Source organism: Aulonocara sp. 'chitande type north' Nkhata Bay, linkage group LG16 (genome assembly GCF_057382095.1).
Source record: "Aulonocara sp. 'chitande type north' Nkhata Bay isolate Kocher_YH1m ecotype deep benthic linkage group LG16, A_spYH_male_GT1.1, whole genome shotgun sequence".
NCBI classification, from domain to species: Eukaryota; Metazoa; Chordata; class Actinopteri; order Cichliformes; family Cichlidae; genus Aulonocara; species Aulonocara sp. 'chitande type north' Nkhata Bay.
Window position 1 is genome coordinate 41136598 of NC_141359.1, and position 22456 is coordinate 41159053.

Sequence of the window (22456 nt, forward strand, 5' to 3'; positions counted from 1 at the left end):
TCCACCCGCTCCCGGCCCCGGAGTGCAGGCTCAACACCTGCATCCGGATAATACCTGGTGGCGGGAGCGCGCCCGCCTGCGCTCACCTGTCCGGACAGGTAGAGCAGGCAGGTGAGCAGAGCGCATTGATTGGAGGAGAGGAGGAACGGCCACCTACCGGCAGGCTGCTCGGTTCCGGGAGGAGGCGGCAGGGAGGCAGGAGAGCCTCCCGCAGAGCGGTACCAGAGTCCGGCCACAGAGTCCCGCTGAGTCGAAGCGGAGAGTCCGGGCTGCGGGTCGGGCTGCTCCGGTGTGCGCGTGCTCCTCCCGCCGTCACCGATTTTCTGTCCGCATCACAAACAGCGCGAGAGCCTCGGCAGCACGCGCCACCTATCTGCGCGAGGAGGAATAATGACCCCCCCCCCCCAACACACACACACACACACACACACACACACACACACACACTTTAATTTGCAGGTTCCTGTGTCCATACGCGCCCACCTGAGCCTGCACCTGATTGGCTCACAGGTAGATTACCTGGACAGGTGAAGTCGCTATATGCAGAGGCACGCGCTGCGCTCACTGAGCTGCAGATCACAAGCACGCGCAGACTGTTCCGAACTCCGCAGGTGTTTCTCACGTGGAACAGTGGTCACGTGGTTCTTTTTTAGTTTGACCAACAGATGAAAGAAGCTGACGTTACATTTCAACAATGAAAAAAAAAACTAATAAACTTTGTTAATAAAATATTATTTAAATTCGTAAAATCATATTTTAAAAAAGTTTTGACTTCAAAGAAAGAAAATCTAAAAATACGTTTATAATGATAATAAAATATGTCTTTTATTTTAATACCGGTAAAAATATGCTAAATTCAACATGAAATATATTTGTATACATTTATATTATCTGGTAAAAATGCACTTACTTTATTTAAAAGAGATGAAAATGCAACTGAATAAACATGTAAACATTTTGTTTACAGTTGTTAAAAGAATCATAAAAAAGCAAAAATAGAAAAGAAATAAAAACAGAACTGAATGATTCTTTATCATCATCATCGTCGTTGTCCTGCAGCTCCACCAGAAATCCATCCGCAATCTTTGTGCTCAACACACACACAGTCGTGTTTTCATATCCTTGTGGGGCATTGACACAATGCTTACCCTAACCATCAAAAAAGACCCCTAATTCTTAGCCTAAACCAAACCATAACTGTAACTCTGTCACTAAAACCACATTTTAAGCCTTAAAATGACCTTCAAACTTTGTCCCCATAAGGACTGCTGGTCCCCACAAGTATAGGAGCATGCCGGTGTTTGGTCCTCACACAGATGTCTAAACACACATACACACACACACTCTCTCCCGTGACCCCCCCACCCACCTGATCCTGATCATCTGCCTGTTCCTGCAGGTGAACTTTGACCTTTCCTTTCTTGTCCAGCACCATCACCCATGTGATGGGTGGGAGGCGGAGTCACACAGGTGGGTGATAATCTGTGATGAGAAGTGGATTACCTCAGTTTGTGGTTTGAGTATGGGTGGGGGTGGGGGTATTAAAGGGGTATTACACTAATCACAGTTGTAAATGTCCCATTAGGCTTACAGCAGGAGCGTGGTTACATCTGGCTTCAGTTATCATCTGCAGCTGCATGGCAGCGAGAACAGGTGAACATCAGGTCATGTGACCTGTTAAAGGTTTGAGCCGTTTGTTCTGTACATAAAAACCTGCGGTGCTTAAAGTGAGGCACGCGGGCCCCCAGGGGCCCTGAGGGAGGTGTAAGTCAACCTGTGGCTAAAGACAGACTTCCTGATTTCCTGAGTTCCTCAATGCAGACAGGATAACTTCCTGGGAAGTGTCTGGACCTCTCTAACTCTCTGTCCTCCAATAGTCATTGTTATGAATATAGTTACAGCTATACTTACAGGTGCATCTGCATAGTTACAGTTACATCTACAGTTATAGTTAAAACTGTAACTGTTCAGATAAAATGTAACTATTCACATACAACTGCAACTATAACTGTAAGTATAACTGTAACTATAGCTGTAACTGTAGATGTAACCGTATATACAGTTATAGTTACATCTACAGTTACATTTACATTTACAGTTATATAGTTACAGTTGCATCTGCATAGTTACAGTTATAGTTACACTTTTATCTAAAGTCATAGTTACATCTACAGTTGCATTTAGAGTTATGCTGTTAGTTATAGTTCTATAAATATATATACATACATTCTAGTTACAGTTACATTTACAGTTATAGTTACAGTTACATTTACAGTTATAGCTACAGTTACAGTTACATCTACAATTATATTTACAGTTGCAGATACTGTTATAGTTACAGATAGGAACAGGAGGCAAATCCAGAAACACAGAGCGTTACAAGGAAGCGTTATGTTGTTCCTAGAGTATTTAAAAGTAGAATGGGAGGGAGAGCCTTCAGTTTTCAGGCCCCTCTTCTGTGGAACCAGCTTCCAGTTTGGATTCAGGAGACAGACACTATCTCTACTTTTAAGATTAGGCTTCAAACTTTCCTTTTTGCTAAAGCATATAGTTAGGGCTGGACCAGGTGACCCTGGATCCTCCCTTAGTTATGCTGCAATAGACGTAGGCTGCCGGGGATTCCCATGATGCATTGAGTTTTTCCTTTCCAGTCACCTTTCTCACTCACTATGTGTTAACAGACCTCTCTGCACTGAATCATATCTGTTATTAATCTCTGTCTCTCTTCCACAGGGTGTCTTTATCCTGTCTTCCTTCTCTCACCCCAACCAATCACAGCAGATGGCCCCGCCCCTCCCTGAGCCTGGTTCTGCCGGAGGTTTCTTCCTGTTAAAAGGGAGTTTTTCCTTCCCACTGTCCCCAAAGTGCTTGCTCATAGGGGTTCATATGATTGTTGGGTTCTCTGTATCTATTATTGTACGATCTACTGTACAATATAAAGCACCTTGAGGCGACTGTTGTTGTGTTTTGGCGCTGTATAAATAAAATAAAATTGAATTGAATTGAATTGAAGACTTGAAGCGAATGATGAGGTGAACTCAGTCAGACAATAACAAGGGTTACAGGAAGTAAAAACTATAAAACACACGAGGAGTTAACCTTCCAAACCTCTGATATCTAACGTGTACAGCATCAAACATCAGTCCCATTAATCCCTGAGCAGGTTTACAGATGGACCTCCTCTGTCTGGGCTCCAACCTTCATCACTGTAGCCTCCTCTCCTACTTTGTCCTCCCAAGTAAAAGCTGCAGAGCTTTTCAGACGCTTTGACTTTCAATTAGCATGAGCGGCTCAGCAGGAGCCTGCAGGAGGATTAACTTGTACCTGTGAAAAGCCCGGCAGGTAGACAGAGCGCCAGGCTGTGGTGAAGGAGAAGGAGAGTCTTATTGCTCCTCTTTAATACCAGCAGAGTGAGCAGGATGAAGGATGTGCAGGCTCAGGTCCTCATTTCACCTCTGCACACTGTAAGAAACCTTTCATCAGATACAGTAAAGGTCAAAGTTCAGGTGTGTCCACACAGAAAATATCCAGGAGTTGCTTAGAGAAGCTGTGGGATGTCTGGAAGTATCTCTTTAAAAAGCTGCCACCTGAGACCTGGAGAACAGGAAGAGCAGGTATGGATGGATAACTGACCACAGCAAAGGCAGCTGAAGCTGTTAAGGAAAAATACATTTTCTAGTGCTTATTTGCTGTGTATTTTGTTTTATGTATTTTAATAACAGGCCTGTATACAAGAAGGGCAGCTTTGAATCACAAACTGTGTCCGAGGTTGTAAACTGCTTAGCCAGACTGAGACTGTGCAGAACAGTTCAGCTGAGTCATGGCGCTACAACAATCAGCCAATCACCGTGTTCCATCTTCATGTCACTGTGCACCCAAAGCACATCTGTGAGACCAACATCTGGACTCTCATTTCAGCCCTCTGCTCCACTCATCTTCACACAGACTTTCTATTCTATTTTAGTCTACTGACTTCTATTGTGTTTCTTCTTTGACCTTTGACCCCCACGTGGGGTAAATATTTCTACCTTAATCATGTGATACAGACAGATCTTTGAATCCACCTCTCATCTGCAGGCATACCATCACAGTCCTGAACTTACACTGACTCAGTGTACATCTGAGTCAGTGTAAGCTTCAGCTGCCCATGGAAACCTGATGTGAGCACGAACACGAAACACCTGCACTGTTTAATCATCATGTGTTTGCCTTCACAACGGTGTGAGGTCATTAGGAGCTGTGAGGTCATCAGACAGGTTAAAACCAGTGACTGTGGAGAACATGGATGATCTAACAGCATTTATGTTACAAAACAACGACCGACTGTTTCAAACAGACAGCCTGAGGTGTTCTTCAGTAAACTGGACTACCCGACGTCCTTAGCTAGCTAACCAAGATGAGCACTCGGCTATTCGGAAACTCGTTTTGTAAAGTGCGTTTAGCTAATCCGAGCAGGTGAATGAATTCACCCTGACTAAGGAAATGAAGAGAAACGCCCCGGGCCACTCAGTTACTAACTAACTACCGTTACTGTACTTTTAGACTGTAAGAGTAACAGGACTCTGCTTCAGCTCCTGTGCAGAGCTGATTATTAAATATGTGCAAACAGCAGCATGTTTTCTGTCTCCTGTCACATCTGTAAGGACAGAAAGACCAATTTCTTTTAAAAAGTAACCCCTTATTAGTCACGAACTATGGATTAAAATAGCAAAGCCCAATATTTATGTACTGAACTTTTACTCATATACTACATATACCCAGGCAGCAGGTCACACACTGCTGATAACACCTCCGTGTGTTGTGACCAGGATGCAGCAGCAGACTGAACCAGGACTCAAACCTGCTCCATCATCTCATCTTTGCAGATCTCCATTTATACAGCACCGACAACTCAAAGGTGAACATTATATTGGAAAATCTGTTAGTATATAAGGCTTATTTTAATAAACAGCTCTCTGTCAGCAGAACTGTAGAACTGAATAAATGTAAGAGAAGAGCTTCAGATCCTGAGTGTGTGAGGACAGAGAGGCTCAGCTGTATTTCAGATCCGAGGGATAAACCTTATATTTCAGTTTGTGGCGGTTCTGTTCTTTTTGTGATTGCAGGAGCCGTCCTCAGATTCAGACCTCAACACCACCCAGTGACAGCAGACAGATCATCCATCATGTTCACATGTTAACTGCAAAACTAATGACAACAAGGTTAAAGCACCACATGTGCTGTCAGTGAAAGTTGCAGCTGTTTATTGATAAAGTTAAACACTGACTGTACTCAGCTGCATGAAGAGAACATGATGTTTTCTCTGACACAATTAAATAAAACCCGATGAAGGTCAAAGGTCGTCACTTGTATGTTGAACTAAAAACTTGTCGTCTGGGATCCTTTCACTGTTTTTTGCCAATGGTGTGTTATTTACCATAAAGTAATTCAGAGTCCATCATATCAGAATAACCAGAGAGGATGATATATTTTTTAATATATATCGTTCTGCAGGACTAAATATAATATCCGTCCATCTTCTTCTGCTTATCCGAGGCCGGGTCGCAGGGGCAGCAGCCCAAGCAGAGAAGCCCAGACCTCCCTCTCTCCTCCTGGGTGAGGGACCAGACAAAGAGCGATTCAGAAGACCTCTGTTAGAAGACCATCGAGAGAACAGTTCACTCTGCCCGGGACAGGATTATTGGTGCCCCGCCCTGGAGCCACGCCCGAGGGTGAGTGTCTGGTGGCCAGGCCTTAGTCCATGGGGCCCGGCCCAGCACAGCCAAAAAAGGGACATGGGCCCATCTTCCTGCAGGCCAACCACTCGCAGGAGGCACCGCAGGGGTCGGGTGCATTGTGAGTCGGGCAGCGGCCAGGCCAGTATCATTATGTAAAAGTCCAGCGCCTCTGAGGATTATCTGAGTACTTCAGGCTCACTGTGGAGTTCTGAAGATTTCCCTTTGAGGGAGCTGCTGGCGAAGATCACGAGTCCTGCTTGATCCGTGTATGTGTCACGGACCGCCGGGGCAGACCGTGTGGAGTGAGTGGAGGACCCAAGAGCAAACAGAGGTGAGGACACAAAACCGGACTTAACAGAAGGCGAGCCTTTATTTAGGGCCGAAAACTTAAGGAACAAGGCAGCAAAGCAACTGAGGGAAAACCTGAACATAGACTGGGAAAACTATGACTAAACAAAGTACAAACTAGGACTAGTTAAGGCTGGGGAACTATGACAAGGGGTAGGGGAGATAACACAGACGACGCGACACAGACTGTAAGAAACACAGAGACTAAATACACATGAGGGATGATCAGGGGAAGTGGCCACACATGGGAACGCAGCTGACACACATGAACTTAACGACAGGACAGGAGGAGTGAGCTGAATACACAGACAGTGAATGCAGGCCTTCAAAGTAAAACAAGAAACATGAGACATGAACCGGGGAGACGTAGTACAGGGGGAGGTGACATAACTGACAGCATGAACTTGACAGTACAAGACACACAGACATAAACACACGAAGGGCAAGGGAGACGTAATGCAAGGGTAACATAATTACAAAAAGGGCTGGACTACCTTAAAGAACCTAAGCAAACAATAAACATCAAAATAGGTTAAGCATAACACACTGGGTCACACGACCCAGGACCATGACACCACCCCCCCACCAAGGGCTGGCTCCAGACAGCCCAAACCAAAAGAAACAGACCACCGAGCCCAGGCGGGCGGCGGGGGACCAGGACGGAGGGACCAGAACAAGAGAAAAAAAAAACCAACAGAAAACACTGGAGCACGTGACAATAGGCCAGACATAGTTCAGGGGGTCGGCCCGGAGGGCGGCAACACACCAGCCCACAGTTTACGAGTTCAGGCGGCCGACCCGGGGGTTGGCAACCCAACAGGCCACGCCATCTCCCATCAGGAGGCCGTCCATGTGAGAGGCAGTGGCGGTGCGGTTCGGGAGGCCGACCCGGAGCCCGCGGGCACAAGAGTTCAAGGGTCATACGGTCGGGGGGCCGACCAGGCGGGCGCCACAGGTGACAGAGCCGGTCAGGAGGCCAGCCGTGTGGGTGGCAACGGCGGCGGCGAAGGGGACGGCGGAGCAGCTCAGGGGGCCGACCGCGCGGAAGGCAGCGGTGGCTCTCCAGTGTCAGGCGCACTGGCCGAGGCCCGGTGGGCACAGGACCAGTCGAGGCAGGACCAGACGACGGCGAAGCAGGAGCTGACGCAGAGGTTGGACCAGGCGACGGCGAAGCAGGAGCTGAAGCTGGACCAGGCGAAGCAGAAGCAGAAGCCAAAGCCGGATCAGGCGAAGCAGAAGCAGAAGATGGCTGGATGGGCGGCTCGGGCCCCCCAGCAGACGTGGCATGGTGCTGGACGGGCTCCTCGGGCCCTCCAGCTGACGTGGCATGAGGCTGGTGCGGTTCTCCTGAACCCCCAGCTGACAAGGAAGGTTGCTGGACGGGCTCCTCGGGCCCTCCAGCTGACGTGGCTTGAAGCCGGATGGGCTCCTCGGGCCCTCCAGCCGACGTGGCGTGAGGCCGGATGGGCTCCTCGGGCCCTCCAGCCGACGTGGCGTGAGGCCGGATGGGCTCCTCGGGCCCTCCAGCTGACGTGGCATGGTGCTGGACGGGCTCCTCGGGCCCTCCAGCTGACGTGGCTTGAGGCCGGATGGGCTCCTCGGGCCCTCCAGCCGACGTGGCGTGAGGCCGGATGGGCTCCTCGGGCCCTCCAGCCGACGTGGCATGGGGCTGGTGCGGTTCTCCTGAACCCCCAGCTGACGTGGCAGGAAGCAGCGGAGTCGCTGCGGGGTGCCGGCCTGGAAGCTGAGCAGGTAGCCGGGCTGAAGCCTGTGGCGAAACAGACCGCTGGGACATAACTCCACGCTCTGAGAGGGCAGGTGAAGAACTGTCCTTAGCACCCGCAATCTTCAAACAGGGGTCAAGAAAGTGAACGCTTTTAATGTTCACAGTACCGGTGTTAGACTCTGAGAACACGATGTCTCCTGAGTCAACAGTCTTAGAATCTTTAAACTCAGAGTTCATTGTCTCAGGCTTGATGTGAGAAAACTCGGTCACATGGACGACATTCACATGGATGCTAGTGGAAATATTGCCTAGGGGTACGTTTCCAGTGTCAAGATCAGTAACACATACAATGTTATTCGTCATGTCACAGAAAACCAAAGTAGACTGCACTTCAATCTCAGCCTTGGGAACATTAGCTTCATGGGGTGTGGCTGAGGGAGCAACACCTGAAACAGAACCTTGTCCTTTTAAGCCATTAACGTGGCTTCTGCTGCCCTTGGCTGCCCTCGCTGTGGAGCTAAACACAGTTTCTTCTGACTCATAACATGACTTCGACAGAGTGTCGCTCAGGGAAAAAGTCAGGTCAGCTAACACAGTTTGCTCATCTCTCACAGCATCCAGAACACAGTCCAGGTTATCCATAGACCCTCTAGCATGAGTCATGACTGTCTCAGGCCGAGCATGTTCAGACACACAATACACCTTCTTGGCTAACGTGCCCATGTACTCACTGTTTATCAGTTCGCCACCTGGTCTCAGGTCCTGGACTGAATTATTCCTGGCAGAGGTGGAAACAGGTGCCCTGCCCTCACGGAATGGAGGAGGGTTAATTACTGGGTCTAAGTTCCCATGCCTAGAATTCACAGTGGCGTCCTCACCAACTAGAGTGGGTTCATGGTCACAATTCTCAGACGCATTCAACTGGGAGTCAAAAGGCTCAGTTATATAAGCCACACAGGAAACAGTCTCTGGTTTCTCTAAATCATTAACATGGTATCGAATTTCCTTATCTGCTCCCTCAGAACAGGTAGACACAGCCCTGCCATCCTCGCTACATGACACTGGCAGGGTTTCTGTTGGCGCTTGTACGGCCACATGAAGAGCTTCTACATCAAAATTCCTGGAAACCCCACTTAATGGTTCACGCTCAGTGTTGCTCACATTTCCAGCAACAAGAATGCCCCCAGACTCATCATCAGTGATTGAGTGGTGGTTAACACAGGTCACACATGGAAACGCTAAACATTCATGTTGAGACACTCTACAACCCTTGGGGGGCCTCTCTAGCTGTTTAATTTCAGTCTTGCTGCTCGTAGTATTACTATCAGCTGGTCCATTTACAGTCTCTTTAGTCTTGGCCGGTAAAACAGATGTTTGCACGGACTCTGGCTCTTTGATACGATCGCCTCTCTTATGGCTGAGCCCGCAAGGCAGCAGTTCAGTAGTGGGCATAATCTCGCCCATGGAAAAGACACGTGGAGCAAAAGCACAGTCACTCACCTCCATTTCGGAAGGGGCACGAGATGAAACGAGACCCTCCCCAACCTCCAGCTGCCGAGCGGCGCCACGGTGACGTCGCCGTCGCCTCTTCCCTGAAGGCGACGCGGTGACGGAAGCTCCGGTTGCAGGGGAAGTGAAAGGGGGCAGGCCCTGGCAGCTCCGCGGGCCCCCAAGAGCCAGGCGCGTTCCCCGAAAGACTTGCTCATAGTCGGGGGTCAGCCACGGCTTCCACCGGAGCTTCTCCTCCAGCTCCGTGAGAACCACCTGCTCCCGTTCAGCAATGTCCTGGCAGTGATTTGTGGGGACATCTCCTCAGAGCCGAAAATCACTGCTGACACGGACTCGGAGGCGACTTCGGCCAGCGGTTCCAGCCCAGGCGACTGCGCTGACGTGCGGCGGCGACGAGGGCGCCGCTTCCTCCTAGCATCGACTGTTGACACAACATTGATAGCTGTGACGGCTGGCTCCTCATCCTCCGACCACATCCGTGCCAGGGTTAGGAAGTTAGGAAGTTTCTCCAAACCTCAGCCTGGTCCTGATGGTCCCCCTCACTAGTTTTCCCCCAGGGTGGATGTAGCTGGTAATAATAATACCAATGTGGACTAAATGATTATATGAAAAGAACAAAAGACACTTTTATCAAACCTGCTGCAGTTTTAAATCTAGCCTTTTATTTAAAGTGTCCATTAGGGCTGCCACAAACGATTATTTTGATAGTCGACTAATCAGATCATCATCCATTAAACGTAAAACTACAGCTTATTGCACCAGCAGCATCTGCTCTTATATAACTATCATTAGCTTACAGCTTTAAGTGTTTCAGGTGCTAACTAAAAATAAAGACAAGATGATAGTTTATTAAATTTTAATGACATTTGCAGATTGTTTCGGTGAAGTTTAATAAACTCCTTGCTATCTAAGATATAACAGGACACCGGAGTAAATTCTCGAGCATCTCACACTTCTGATAATCAGCTGTCTGCTTGACGTTTATTCAGCTGTGTAAAAACTATAACTTTAATCTCAGCCAAACCGATTTACTCAGGAACAAATAAAATACAAAAAAAAAGCCAAACAATAACATTTTGAAGTTATCTAAGTGACTCATATATCATGTTTAACCTGAGTAGCGAAAGACGGCGGTGGGTTTGAAAACGATTTGCCGGGAGTCCGGTGTTCTCACGGCTCTAGTGAGCCTAGCCCCCGGCTAGCTATCGAGCTAGTGGGTAACAGACGTCTCCGAAAACGTCGGAGCGCTTTTGAAAATATGCGGTGTCTTGATAAACTGAGCAGATATTTGAGGTTTACACAGCTACATTCTCGCCTGAAAATATGTTAAACGTTTATTTTGTGACCCAGAAAGAATAATAAGAGTAATATTAAAACTAACTAGCTGCCGCCATTGTTGGAAACTGAGCTGGCCCGCGCTATGAATTCTGGGAAACTGCTTCTTCTTCTTCGGGGTTTAACGGCAGCTGGCATCCTTGTACATGCAGTGCTGCCATCTTCTGTTTCAGTCTGTTATTACACTCTTAAATCTTACTACTTATTCCTGCGTCTTTTGGGATCTTACAAAGCTTCAAACGACGCGTCGACTATTAAATCAGTCGTCGACCATTTTGATAGTTGTCGTAATCGTGACTAGTCGACTAATCGTGGCAGCCCTAGTGTCCATGTTAGCAGGCTGTGGAGTGCTGTCGCTGTAACTTGGTTAGGACCGTTTACACTGGGTAAACTCGTGAGTGTGTCTCAGGCTGTGTCTGCTGCATCAACACCTCCTGCATGCAGACGAGTCCAGCGGGTTGTTCACTGCTTTGTGTTTGTGTCTTTTGGAGGACTTTTTGAATTGTACCACATTTACCTGATATTGGGACGAACAGGTAACCCGGGTCACATCCAGAACGAGTTTAATTCAGAGCAGAAGAGTGAAGGTGGAGGTGACGGAGCAGCTGCTGTGCTGCAGGTGGAGTGAGATGAACTCTGTGTTATCTCTGAAATAATGAAATAATGATCTCACCTGCAGGTCTGGAGCCCGTGAGAAGTCCTGCAGCAGGCTGTGGGTGGAGGTGGAGGAGTCTGTTTCCTGCAGATAAAGTGTAGGGAAGCATGAGCAGGTGAATCCAGCTGGGTGGAGGTCTGTGTGGGTGGAGCAGCCACAGATTAGCAGCTGTCACAGGCTAAGGTGTTCCTTGCAGAGCCAGAGGGTCAGAGTGGGAGGATCAATCCTCCACAGCTGAGGAGCTCCATCGGCCTGCTGCGGGAGGTTTCCACGGAGACAAGCGGGCCTCAGTTTAAATGTGATTGGATGTTACTGATCAGCTGAGTCATGGAGCTATTTATCGCCTTTGTAAAGTCTTTATTAGTCTTTATCAGCTGGACTCACACCAACCTCAGCACCGTGTGACAGCAATCAGCCAATCACCATGTTCCATCTTCATGTCACTGTGCACCTAAAGCACATCTGTGAGACCAACATCTGGACTCTCATTTCAGCCCTCTGCTCCACTCATCTTCACACAGACTTTCTATTCTATTTTAGTCTACTTTAGGTCACGCATGCGTGTGTGAGGTGAACATGTGTGCAGAAACCAGCACACACACTGTGTCAGAGTGTGTTGGGACACCTCGTGGCTTTTTGAAACAAGATGAAGTTCCTCTTAGAGAAACCTCACCTGTGAGAAGCTGCCGCCGGCCTGTCGTGGTGAAAGATGCGGAGGTGAAACAGCTTCCTGTCATTTGAGCTGCTGGAGGTGAAGCTGCTTCAAACAGGTGAAGTCACACAGGCAGCGAGCGGCGTGTTGACACAGCAGGCGGTGGCCAGATGGTGGAGTCAAACTTAATGCGACCCTTCAGGGGTGCGTGCGCCGCCGGGGTATCGCCATATGTGACGCAGCTGAAGAGCAGATCCCGGATCAGGCTTGCGAGGTCGCACGCCGCACGCGCCGCCACCTGCTGCCTCCACAGCGCTGTTTAAACTGCTTCAGAGTCGCTGCTGCAGATGCTCAGAGATGCTGCCATGACAGCCAGGCTTCATCACAAGTAAACACCTGAACCTGAACCAGAACCGACCTGCAGCAAAGAGGAGAGCTCGCCGCTGGCCTCCTGTGGGGTTGGTTTACCTCGAGCTCAGTTTGGACCCAAATGGAAAAAACGAAGTAAACACAGGAGATTTCACCTGAGAGAGATGACTGTGAGGAGGAGGCAAAGAGCCATCTCAGCCGAGGAGCCTGCAGTTTGTTTCTTTGAAATTAATTTGTGAAGAACATTGAAGCTGTTGTGTTTGTGCTCTCTCAAAGGTTGTGATGTCACTCGGCGTCCACCATGTTGGTGCTCTGAGCCAAATCATCCAGCGATGACCTGTCAATCACAGGAAGCCCCACCCACAATCTTCTGTGATTCTAACAGGATCAAATTAGGCACTGCCTCCACCTGACCTCCAACTCAACACAGCAAACAGCAGATCCCACACAGGAATACATACAGTGTATGAGTGTGCACCCCCCCCCCCCCCCCTTTCGTTTGGGCTTTGTTGACACCAGGTTGTCGAGCTGATCTTCTCACACCAGAGAGGAGCTCGCTGTGACATCATCAGGAGTGCAGACGCCCTCACAGTGAGTCTAAATCCAGGAAAACACTCCTGACTCCAAAAACAACAGAAACTCAGCACTGCAGTAAAAATATCAGCTGCTCCCCTCTGATCCAGTCTGTCCCTGAGGACTCCACGGGTCACATCTCAGACTCTGATATTTACCATGTGACGCGTGACTGGCTCTGTGACGTTTCCAGGAGCAGCAAAGGGCTGTGAAAGGTGGAGGACGACCAGACTCTGACCTGAATCAGCCACACCATCACCCCAGAAACATCTGGAACACCAGGTGTGGTCAGTTGTAGCGCGAGCTGCAGCTCAGATGATCAGATGTGCAGGTTGGTGGTGCTGGTGTGTTGTGGGTCATTCAGGGAGGTTTTCTGTCTCAGCTCTGCTTGGGGGTAATCCACCTTTGTGAGCCTTTGTTTGTGCCCACGCACAGATTTAAACACAGATCCTGTGACGCCATGTAAATGTGAGGGCGGACCTTCTTCTTCTGCTGCATTAACTCTTACAGTAAGTTGGGTTTGTGTGGAGCCTCGTCACACGCAGCCCTTTTCCTTTTCCTCCTCCATCCAAAGGCTGACAGGCTTATGCAGCACGTAGGATGTCCTCATTGTCTGCAGCAGACTGTTTCCACAGCGGCGTGTGGGCGGACGTGTTTCATGTGGAGAAAGAACCACCACGGGCGCTTCGACAAACAAGAGGAAGGCTTTTGGAACTTTGTGTAACTCCATGCTTTCAGTCTCCCTGCTTCAGATCAGATTTCACACTGCATGTGTGGACACTTCATTTCTCATGGTTCATGTTCAGTCCTTGGGGACCCGGACACGTGCTCAATAACGCTGCTAAAACAACATGTCAGGGGGTCGAACGCGAAGCCGCCCGGGCATCCGGACCCGACTCTGATTCCTGCACAAACACAGAGACTGAAAATCTTCTGGACGCCAGACAGAAACCTGCTGCTCAGGACAGACGGCTCACCCAGCTGGACTTCAGCCCCACCTCTGGCTGCACCTCACACCCCCCCACAGCCTCCAGCCCTGCTTTACAAATACACTTACAGTTACATTCATTTCAGTGTCATTAATATAGCACCAAATCACAACAACAGTCACCTCCAGGTGCTTTTATTGTAAAGACCAAACAATAATACAGAAAAAAACACAACAATCATATGGCCCCTTATCAGTGAGTGCTTGGTGACAGTGGGGAGGAAAAACTCCCTTTGAACAGGGAGAAACCTCCAGCAGATCCAGGCTCAAATGTGATTGGTTCATCAGCCAAAAACCGAAACCTGCCTGGACTTACCTTCAGTACAATAACTAAGTGTAACTGCTTCGTTACTGTCCTGAAGCAGGATTTTCAGGAATCTGTACCTTAATTAAGCATTTATTTTTACTTTTAGTCCCTAAATTATAACACAAATAGTTCAATTCCTAACATTTTCCAAGCAGACTTGTTCTTTCAGGTTGATCAATAGCGTTTATACCCAGGCGTTAAAGTGTCGTAGTCAGCTACGAGCTGGTGCTACAGAAGAGGAGCGCAGAGGTCATCTTTCTCCACCATATAATGTTCTGCTGACAGAAAGTTAGTGACACAAATGAGTGAATAACAGCCGGTTCTCTTTAGCTTCGAGGGCTTTAGTGTTTGCTTCAGTTTCCTTTGGTTGTTTCGATGTTTTCAGTACTTTTGGCAGGATTGGATCGTTCTGGTTACGTTTTTCTGATGGTCTCATCCTCTCATTTTTGAAATAAAAGTGATTGAAGCTGAACGATGAGCTTCTGACAGGATTCAGAACCACAGCAAACCATCATGGCTGACGACAGCAGAGCGTGTGTGTGCATGTGCGTGTGTGTGTGTCTGTGTTAAACAGGGAAATAACGTGACTTTAATGGTGTCAGAGGTCGAGGTAGGTACAAGCGCCCTGACGGGTTTATGGGGCGAGGAGTGAAGTGCAGCTGGCAGAGTGCCAGGAGCCTGCAGGTAGCTACGCTAACGCTAACAGAGTGTGCTACAGATTACAGTCCAACCAGACTCTCTCTGTGTGTGTGTGTTTATTTAGTTTTTTGTCTGTTTGGGAGCTGACACAGTCTCTATGGAGATGGGTTTTGGGGGGTAGCAGGAGGAGAGAAGCTGCAGAGAGGCGTGTAAGACTGCAACTCTGCTTCCTGGTCCCAACTCTGGATAGTCATATTTTGGGGGGTTTAATAAATTTGTCCATATTTCTAGAAATGAGAGCTGCTCCATCCAAAGTGGGATGGATGCCGTCTCTCCTAACAAGACCAGGTTTCCTCTAGAAGGTTTGCCAATTATCTATGAAGCCCACATCGTTTCTGGGACACCACTCAGACAGCCAGCAATTTAAGGAGAACATGCGGCTAAACATGTCACTCCTGGTCTGATTGGGGAGGGGACCAGAGGAAACTACAGAGTCCCACATTGTTTTGGCAAAGTTGCACACCGATTCAATATTGATTTTAGTGACCTCCGATTGGCGTAACCGGGTGTCATTACTGCCGACGTGAATTACGATTTTACTGTATTTATGTTTACCCTTAGCCAGCAGTTTTACATTTCTCTCGTCTGCTCTGGCCCCTAAATTACAGAATTAAATGAACAAAAGACAATTTCAGAGGGTTTCATGTAAGAACAACTACATGAGGTGCTAAAGAATAACTAAGGAACACGAAATATAAAAGAATAAACCATGAAAAGCCCACAAAATCCCAGAACATAGAATAACAAAACCAAAACACAGAGTCACCCGACTCCATGACACTGGGGGTCAAAGAAGCATAAGCTTATAGTTTTACCTGCTTTTACATTATTTGAATGTTGTATGGTTAAAAAATATTGTCTGGTTTCATTTATAAAGCATCAAAAAGACAGTTTGGCGTTAGAACATTTGGATTTATGTCTATGAAAATTAGCAAGTGAAATTAGTAAATGAATCAAATAAAATTTGTTTGCCCTATTTGCAGGGTAATCAAAACAGCCAAACAATATTTTTCCATAACACAGAGAGAAGTCAGAGTACATAAAGTACGTAAGCAGGACTAAGATAAGTGAAACTCTTTCTGACAGTTACAAAATGAACAGTTAACATCAGTCATAGAAGAAGCGTTCTGGTGATGATGAATGTTTATCAAAAATATTTCCTGTATTTTGATGATTAACAGGAATTTCGATGGTAAGTTCCAAATTTTCTTCCACTCCGGGTCCCGTATAAAGTATTCCAGTGAGCAGTTCTGTCGTACGTATGTCACGGGTGTTTTTCTTCTTTACAGAGGGGAAACAGATCTGTCCAACACAGGAAGCAGCAGGATCCAGTGGTGGTCAGATCATTAACAACAGTTTCTGTGCAGTTTGAAACACCAGGAAGGACAGTATCAAATACTATGCATACTCCTTCACTGGGACAGGAAGCCCATATATACTCAAACATTCAGAGTAAGAAAGTAAACAGCCATTTGGATTAAGAAGTTGCACGAGAAGATGAATCCCACGAACAAACCAGTCACCTACAAATAAAGATTTGTGTTTGTATAAAATGTCTGTGTTGATCCAAAAAGCTTCTGTCTAGGAAAGTTGAACAGTTTTACGGGAATTTGATCAACATTGTAATTACAAAGTAAAACTAACTTAAGACCACCAACTTTAAAAAAGTATATAACTGGGAATAAAGTTCCAAATTGGTTCCTTGTTGTGTTCCTGAGAAACGTTTGATCCAGTTTATTTTAAACACATTGTTTATTGTAGAAAATTCACGTGTACAACACCATGTTGGTATGAGTTGGATAAAACTGTTCTCTTATATTATGTTTGGAGAAGAACATCTTACAAACCTTCACCCTCAGACTCTGTTCGTCACTGTCCTTTAAAGGGAGTCCGTTATCTCAGCACCCACCTGCGAGTCTGAACGTATGGTTAGAATCGTTCATTCAACATCTGGACAGCTTTAAAGTGCTGATGTTGATGTCAGTCAGGATAAAGATAAGTGGAATCTTTCTCATGAAACATGTTTGAAGCTGTTCCCAGCAGAAAAAGGTTAGAGCGTGACGTGTCTGTGACGCGTGAGAGCGCTGGCCTAAATCACGTCTGCACTGATATCTCATTATAATCTTCCTTCTGCTCAGAGACGATCAGCCGCTCAGAGCTCAGTGATGTTTGGACCGTGTGAGGAGATCCCCCTCTCTGACCTCTGAACTCCTCCCGGCTGGACGGGGCTCAGTTCCTCGGACTGACTGACTGTTACTGAGCACGCTCAGACTGCCCTCCCCCTCCCCGGAGGCTAACAGTGGTTCATCAGAGGAATTCTGCGGAATTTATGCACCGTCTCCCGGCTAATTGAATTAGACACATGTTGTCAACAGTGTGGCCATTGTGGGAGCTGCACAATGTGGACTTCATGCATCTACAGCCATCCAGCCCCCCCCCACTCACAGCCCCCACCCCTACAACCACCACTGACTCTTTATTGTGCTGCAGTCAGAGATCTGCCCCAGGCCCCATCATCGACCATCATTAACCAAACCGGGGGCAGAGAACCTGACCGGCGGGTGGGGGTAGAGTGCACCACAGGACCAGACGGGGGGGGGGGGGTCCAGGTCACCTACAATGGGGTGGGACCAGAAGTTCAGTGACAGTAAAGGAGTTTTTATCTTTAAAGATGCAGCTGATCATCAGTTTGATTAATGATTATTCAGCGATCGATCAGTCGACTGTGAAAACCTGCAGTTTGTTTTCACATGAAGTCTGCAAATGAAACCCACAAAGTAATTCATTGAATATCAGACTCAGCAGACTATCAGTGATCAGATGAGCAGCTGATCACTGATAATCAATAATCTGGGTTTTCTTTATTTTAACCAACACAAATCAAACAGAAAGGAAGCAGCCGCAGCACGCAAACAGCTGCTCACATGGTCTCTGCTCCAGTCCGATCTGAGGTTGACCCAGAGCCTGCAGCAGGTCCAGAAACCCGTCACACACAGTGGGTATCAGTCTGGTCAGTGATGGAAGCAGGAGGAGCTCCTCCTCTCCTCGGTTAGCCTGTCTGATGAGCGGTTTGTGGGGTCGTGCAGTGACCCATGTGCTCACTGACCCTCTCAGCTGCAGATGTTTGCAGATGTGTTGGAGGACAAGAGAACATCAGAGAACGTGTTTCACAGCTCGACTCAAACGTTATGCATGTCTGAGATGAAAAATCATACACTCTCGTTTTATGGTTGTCATGGTAACACCTTGAGTGATCCTGGCAACAAATAAAAACAGACAGGAAAGAAGACTGACCCACACAATAAAGCAGGAAATAACAGACAGAAGACTTCACAATGGACACGATTACATGATCACAGACACACAAACTGACGCTTAGTCTGAACCACAAACAGACTAGTAAACACTCAAACAAACTCACAAACAAACAGACACACAAACACACATCAGGGTTAAATCTTTTCAGGCTGCAGCTCTTTAGACTCCTTTAGTGCGAGTAACTAACTGTGTGTGTCCGTGTCCATTGCAGAGCAGGAACAACACTCCTCTGTGTGTAACCTTTCCTCCTGGGGCTTCGTGCTCTGCACCAAAACCACTAATTAGCATGACTGTCATCGCGGCGGTGAGGAACAGTGCAGCCGTGATGGAGCAGTCACAGGACCGCTCATGTGACGGCGTTACACATTACGACACGAAGAGCCGTTGCTCCTTCGAGCTGAGCAGCAGTTGAGACGCTGTGACTGCGTTTTCACTCGTCGACATCCGTCAGAGACAAAATCAGGCCCAAGAATCAGATTTCCACATCACACTCCTGTGAACCTGAATCCCACATCAGGCACACACAGGACGCACATCACAGGCATGTTAGCTGAAAGAACAGCCATCACGTTGACCCCCCACAGAGAGCAGGCTGGCGTGAGGCAGGTTAAACCTGTTAGGACCTTTGTCTGTGAGGCCTTCGGTCCTGCTGCATGGACCTGAGAGCATAACGGACTGAATCAAATCCAAACATCAGGAGGACCCAGAAAAAAAGCATGCAGGGCTCCCTGAGTGCTCCTGAAGGAGGAAAGAACTCCAGCGTCTCCTCTATCAGGAGACGTCACCCTGCAGCTCTCAGATCAGCTCGGGGTTCACAGGCAGGAGGAGAAACCACCTCCAGCTGGTCCGGTCTGTGGTTAACAGCACTGCTGTGAACACGTCACACCTCGTGTGACCGTGAGACACACCTGCAGTCACATGACTCCTGATAGCCGGTGTAAAAACACGAGGGACCTGCAGATGCAGAAGAAGAGGCCTTTGTGAGCTCAGACATTCCTGTGAGTGGCTCCCCGTCTTCGCCGTAGAGTGGACACTTTATTTCTGTTCCCACTGCAAACTTTGTTTACAGATTTGCGAAACCCCCCAAAGCCGAGTCGATATGCTAATGGAGAGTACTACTGCGACCCGCGGCCATTCCTGGACGTGGGGACACTCCCAACAGACGCTCTTTTGTTCGGCCCAGGACTGGGACTGCGCCTGGCCTCAGGGATCTCTGATTCAGAAGGCATCTGGTCTTTAGTGACTGAACATGACAGATACACACAGCTCTGCTAATTCTGGAGCGCCTCTGGTCATACACGATGAATGAAACAATAAATAGTGAGTGGAACAAAGGACGGGCTCTTCGTGATGAGGAGGATGACCTCCGATGGGCTCATCTGACCTCTGAGATTCCAGCAGTATCGGACCTCTACTGTTTAATGCCTGAACCCTGAACCAGAAACAGTTAATCTCCCTCTGAGGGTTAAAATCTTGAACATGAACTCCTCACGGGACCAAAGCAAACAACAACAAGAGCGCCTAAAAAGCTGTGAAAAAAGCACGAGAAAATGTGGAGGAAGTGCCAGAACAATTAGTTTCACTGCGACTCACACTAACCTTCAAACAGAGCATGGACACGGAGGGCAGCCGGCCTCCCGCCGGCCTGGTTTCACCTGCTGTGACTCTGTGTGGGATCTATGGGGATGCCAGGTAGGAAAACCCCAGCGTGGAGCCAAACTGGGACAGAAAGAACAAACTGTTTCCCTCCAGCAACAGAAAACAGCTCAATCATGTGGTTTGCATTTCTGCATCATTCCCGATCAAACGGGAAGCTGACATGGAAAGACGCTTCAATTAACCACGATTAACACGAGCCAACGAGGCCCCTTTGATTGAATTATGTGAAAAATAAAAAAGGGGATTTCTGCACTATGAACCATGTGTTTGTGATCTGCTCTCATCCGCCTGATGGAAACCTTCACAGGTAAGTGGCAAACATGAGGTTTCTTCTGGGTCAGTTGACCCTGACTCTGAAAGGAAACTCAGGAGTCAGGAAGGACAAATCTGTGATCCAGGCTGAGGTCACAGAGAAGGCATTGAGATCTGAGAGGAGACACAAGGAACAGCAGCTGAACACCTGACTGTGGCAGGGCCACACCTGCAGGAAACTGAGGTGCAGACAAACAGGAATTCCAAAATAAAACAGGAACCAGAACACAAAACAAATCCCAAACCTTGGAATGAGTGCAGAAAAATCCAAAACCCGAGCTGGTCTCCTCTTCTGGGTCATCTCCGAGTGCACCTCTGGACCTCCACAGCCCTGCGGGTCCTTTATGACCGCCTGCAGCTTTTCATTGTCAGGAGGAAGATAAGAGGCAGGAAGGTGAATCTGGTGCTGTTGGCGATGTTACAGCAGACCTGCACGGCCTCAGCAACAGTGGAGAAAAGAAAGAGCGAGTTCCTGGAGCTCCAACACTGAGGACTCAGACTGTAAACTGCTCAATCATCAGCAGATTCAGGTCAATTTGAGCAGAAGCTGATGCCTGCAGCGTAGCAGAGTGGGTCAGAACAGCACTACTGCTCAAAGCCAACTTCCTGTATAACTCTGAGTCTCTGTGGACAGATGAAGCAAAACCGTCTCGGGCTAGCTGTAATGAGCCTTCAATATAATAGAGACAAATGACCAAAATGAGTTTTCAAATGATTATATTTAAGATTTAATACAAAGTTTTATTAGTTTCACAAATAATTGAGATCTTTACATCACAGATCGTTAAAATAGTTTAAAGTTAAAACAAATGATACAGTAACACATCTGAATAATGTAAGCAGCAGAAAGAACGTTACAGAGAGGCTAAAGATGAGTTTTGGTTTTAGTGAAAGTAAAATAAAGAAGATATAAAAACTGGGTGAATAGCTCACTGTCTGCGTTTTAACGCTGAACTCACAGCTGAAACAACATAATTATTGCAAAGATGCTGTCCACTCTGCTGCTCCTCAGCTCTGCGCATCTGATTGGCTGCCCTGCTCTCCTTTCTGTCTTTATTTGCTCTGATTGGTTCTCCACACTCCGCACTCTCTGCTCTGTGCGCCCTCTGACCCGGCTCAGTATTCATCTTTAATAACTCCATGTGTTTATCAGTTTATCCATCAGTCACACTGTTGTGAATGCTAGGCAACCCAGCATGCTGCTGTTTTACTTTCAGATCTAGTGTTACGTTATCCTGCGCTACAAACCACTGTTAATGCTGGATGGTTTAATATTACATTTATGCTGTTTGTCTGTGCTTATGTTTACTGTGCGTGAGTGCTTATGGCTGTGAATGTTAGCAACACAGTTGGATCCCTGTGACTCGGTAAAAAGTTTTAGCCGTGCCTAACTCCAAGAGAGCAAAGACTGAGTACTGTGGACACATCAGTCACCACGAGACCAGCCTGATGAATAACTGTGCATGTCCTGGAAATCTGCAGGTGCTTCACAGCGACTCACAAAGCTGCTTTAGCACGTGCTGACTCGTCATCCTCAGACCTCTGCAGGGTCACACCTGAACAAAGACACAAACTCCATTCAAAGCGCTTCACTCCTGAGCCTGGGACCAGGTGCTTAAGGTGTGACCGAAACAGGAAGCGGCCCTGATGGACAGTCAGAGTGGAAACCCCCATTAGCCAGCACAGAGGAAGAGGAACGCCACCGTGGAGCCTAATGCATCAATTTAATAAGCTCTTGTTAGTGCTGATTTAATCATGAACACAAGCTGCTGCTGTGCTCCGTGTTTTCTGAGGTAATCAGATTGAGAAGCTGCTGCATGAATCATAAAACAACTGGTTTACTCCCACCATGAAAATGAACAGAAGACCTCCCAGAGCTAGCACTACGAGTTGGTCCTGGATTCTGGTGGAGGTTCAGTTTTTCTGTCTCAGCGTGACCTCGAGACAGAAACAAAGCCGGAGTCTGAGACGAGTGTGATAGCACACACGGCAGCAGCACAGAGAGCGCTTCATGTCGGGCTGTAAATCTCTTCAGAGGAGCCAAACTGTACAATCACATCAAAAAAGCGTTTGTACTGCATATAATTTAATAATTAGAGACTCAGTGGAAGCAATAAAGACTGCACTCATTCAAATCATCCCAACGTTACAAGCAGCAAAATAAAATTTAATCTCTAATGAAGATTTAGTGTTGAAGTGTAAACACAAATAAATGTAAATCACCGAGAGGCTTCATGTGGTCTGAATTCCCCTCAGTTCCTGCTCGCGCTGCCTCTCTCTTATTTTCTA

At 47.6% G+C, this 22456-nt stretch overlaps 1 protein-coding gene across 2 annotated transcripts in view; it reads right to left on the reverse strand.

The window, feature by feature from the left end:
- zeb2a (zinc finger E-box binding homeobox 2a) overlaps positions 1-331 on the reverse strand; it is a 41114-nt gene extending 40783 nt beyond the window's left edge. For both annotated transcript variants that reach the window (XM_086265685.1, XM_086265684.1), the window contains exon 1: positions 158-331. The gene's annotated coding sequence lies outside the window, so the exon portion shown is untranslated. The remainder of the gene's footprint in view (positions 1-157) is intronic.
- Positions 332-22456: the final 22125 nt, after the last annotated feature.